This window comes from Sinocyclocheilus rhinocerous, unplaced genomic scaffold (genome assembly GCF_001515625.1).
Source record: "Sinocyclocheilus rhinocerous isolate Xijiao unplaced genomic scaffold, SAMN03320098_v1.1 scaffold1533, whole genome shotgun sequence".
Lineage (NCBI taxonomy): Eukaryota > Metazoa > Chordata > Actinopteri > Cypriniformes > Cyprinidae > Sinocyclocheilus > Sinocyclocheilus rhinocerous.
The window spans coordinates 59,160-62,795 of record NW_015656115.1 but is presented as its reverse complement, the minus strand read 5'-3'; the positions used below and the strand labels follow the sequence as shown (position 1 = coordinate 62,795).

Sequence of the window (3,636 nt, the reverse complement as noted above, 5' to 3'; positions counted from 1 at the left end):
AGCTTTGTAAAAATCGACGCGTTTCAGAAAGGCGGGGCATAGAGGAGAAACAATAATGTACAGTATGTGGAAAATAATGTGTTTTTTTAACCTTAAACCGCATAAACACATTTCATTACACCAAATACACAAAATAATGTTCTTTTTAGCAACATCGTATGACCCCTTTAATGCAATCTAGTCTTATTGGGAATAATTTGTGAGTGAAAGTTATTTTAAAAATATATAAAAATAATATAATTTGTTTTCGTAATATTTCTCCAATAGCCAAATATTTGTATAGGCACTGTTTAGGCTGTTGTTGTGGGTAATGTAGCCTTTCTAAGATCTTTTTAATAGCTAACAGTTATTTAATGCCATATCTCAATATATTAAAACCCCAAAACTGACTAAATTTAATTTTACCTGTATTGACCTCACTTTAGTTTCCTGGGGTTTGTCTTTTTGGAAAAACTATAGGAGAATAAATTGCCAGACTGTAAATGATAGCTGAAATCACTGTGATATAATTGACTTTACACTACTGTACAGAAGTTTTTTTGTTTTTTTGATAAATGAATACTTTCAGCAAGGATGTATTAAATTTATCATATGGGACAGTAAAGACATTTATAATGTTACAAAAGATTTCTATTTCAAATAAATGCTTTTTTTTCACTTTCTATTTATCAAAATATCCTGAAAAAATTGAATAATAAGAATAATTATTATTGCTGATAATAAGAAATATTGCTTGAGCCACAAATTACCATAATGATTTCTGAAGGATCATGTGACATGTTTGTGAAATTCAGCTTTGCATCTATCATTTTGCAAATAGAAAACTGTTACTTTAAGTTGTAAAAAATATTTCACAATATTAAAGTTTTTATTGCATTTTTGATCAAATAAATGCGGCCTTGATGTGCAAAAGAGACTTCATTCAAGACTTCAACTTTTACCGCCCCCATACTTTTGCATGTTATATGTTATATGTGACAAGAGCAGGTCTAAATAAAAAAAAAAAACAAGTGTTCCTTTTAAGAGAAAGTAAATCAGTTGATTTCTGTCTGCAGCATACAAATGCTGTCTAATGTGTATAATCTATCATCTGATACAGTTGCTGTTAGGATTAGAGCCCTGCACTTGGTGTGTGATTCCTCCTGGGACCTGAAGGATGAATTGTGGTCTTCAGTAAAACAGACACTCCCCTTCTCCTCTCATGAAGACACTGTGAACACTCGGTGTGCTGTCCTGCACTCTGTCCTGCAGCAGAGACAAACATTCAAACACCTGGGCCAAGCGCAGCTTTACCTTTGGTGAGGATTTTAAACAGATATTGGGGCGCAAAAGTTATAAAAGTAACTCAAACTTTTTTCCATTTATAGGACTCAGGAAGATCTACTTGCTCTGATTGATGCACATCACCGCATAACCAAACACTGTAGTGACCCTACCGGAGCATTGGAGTACATAGCAGGTGCAGCTGGGACATGAAATGCTTTAAATGCATCTCTCCGGTTCAGTATGAACTTGATGATGTTGGTTGATCTGCTCTCTCAACAGGTCGCCTGGTTTATGGGAGCCACGTGTCAGACCATGAAGATCTAGCAGCTGTGCAGAGTGTGATTAGGGCATGTCTAAGAGATCCGTCAACATTATGGGGGCGTGGCAAAGACATTCTCTCAAATATCCTTAACTTTACAGGAAGATTTGGTATGCAAACACGCTCTATCACTTAAATTTCCATGATAAACTATAATTATATAATAGTAAAGTTTATTTTATATATATATATATATATATATATATATATAATATTATTTTCTGTTTAAAAATATTTATTGGGTTTGTGTTCAGTTTGGAAAGTTTTCCTCTGTTTCAGCTTGTGATGGACATACAAAGAGGCAGGGAATACTGTGAAATAATGCACTACAGTGGATTTAAACGCTGTCCTCTTGTGTATGAAATTTGGTCCATTAGTCAGGAGGAGTAAGTGCATGTATTCAGACGCATTATGATAGTGCTATCATGCTTTTAACAATGCTTTAATACACCAAAGATATCAGTACGGTCCTCTTTGGATTTTAAGGAGTTTAGACGTTGTGACGGTGATCTCACACATTGACACTGAAGTATTTTTGGCTGTAAATCAAGGGCTTTTGAGGGGTTTTGCCTTCTGCCACAATAAGAGGAACAACCTGATTTTTCTTTTTAAAGTACTTATTAGTAAGGCAAAGTCATGTTGTATCCTCTCATTTTCACTTTCCTATTCTGGTCTTTTGATAGCTGATTGGCCAGCGGAATGAGTTTCCTAAATGGACAACAGTGGCTGTTTCTCTTGCAATATATAAAGAATAAACATTGACTGGCTGATAGCTGTCGCTGAAAGGCCAAGCGTTTTTGAATTGACCTTTTCATTCACTCTTAATTTCCCCCGTAGAGGCTGATTGAGCAGGATCTGTTTATTGGCTGTCTCATCTTTGATGAGATGGAGAGGGAGTGAAAATGTTTACCCGATGGGTCGTTGTCCCGCTGACACAAATGGGCCGGAGAGTTTGCACTGCTGGTGAAAAACGGCCAGTGGCTATGTGCACGTCTTCCTGGGATAGAAGAGCTCTTAAATGAGTCATTATGCTCCAGACTATTTATTATTGAAATAACCAGGAACTTTTTTTCCAAAAGGAACGAAGAGGTTTTATTGCAGTACTCTTGAGTGATTCAAAATGCGAAACAGCAGAGCTAAAGGTTGCACTGATAAGTTAACCCTAAGTATTAAAGTTCAGCACGTAAACGTTTTATGTTGCGATCATAAAATATTTAGAAAAAATAAAATATACACACACAGAAATCTATCTAAATATATATATACATATATATTTATTCGAAAACTAAATGTTTACAAACTTAACAACATTACATTTATATTTATATATAAATATTAATGTTAGTGTTTCCCCTGCCATTATATTGGCGGGGGTGGCCCCCCCCTTGAAGGTCAAGTTAATTTTATTTAATTTTATTTTCTCTATAGCACCAGATCACAAATTCACAACAGAAGTCATTTAAAGTTATCTTTCCTATAGAACAGGTCTATACCTTGTTCTTTTATTAAACAAACTAAATAGCCTTATATGTTATTTATCTTATTTACAGACGGTATGTCATTTCTGTCTCTACGTTACATGGCCGCGCTCTCTGCATCGCGCACAGCGGAGTTCCGCCCCGATGGGCACACACAAGTGAGCACACTCCCACTCCCACTAGTATTTGTGAATATTAAGCCGCAAAACGACTATTTAAATATGAATTCTGCGTGTCTCTGTGTTAATGAATGGCGCAGATGCGCGGTTTTGTGTAGTACTCGTACTGAAGCGCGCGTGACGCTTCCGGTGATATTAACATCTGCCATCTCACTAATGAGGACATAAATACATGAACAACATCTCCAGAACTGCTCTGAGAGTCACTTCATGAGCATTTGACCGTTTCATTTGAGTAAAACTATCATCATGTCATACACATCATGTCATCACAGAAATGTAAAGGTATTCACGGCAACCCGTCAAAATAAATGTTCGGTTTAACTTGAAGACATTGCGGCAGAAATATATTACTATTGTTCAGCAGAATGTACGTAATAGGCTGCTACTACTA

General features: G+C 35.8%; 1 protein-coding gene and 1 long non-coding RNA gene across 3 annotated transcripts in view; both read left to right on the top strand.

The window, feature by feature from the left end:
• Positions 1 to 3,636, top strand: part of LOC107719324 (growth factor receptor-bound protein 2) — an 81,204-nt gene that overhangs the window by 25,320 nt on the left and 52,248 nt on the right. The window lies entirely within an intron of this gene.
• Positions 1,109 to 1,641, top strand: LOC107719325 (uncharacterized). Its single transcript, XR_001637505.1, has 3 exons — positions 1,109 to 1,298; positions 1,368 to 1,459; positions 1,546 to 1,641. It is a non-coding gene; the product is annotated as an uncharacterized LOC107719325 (long non-coding RNA).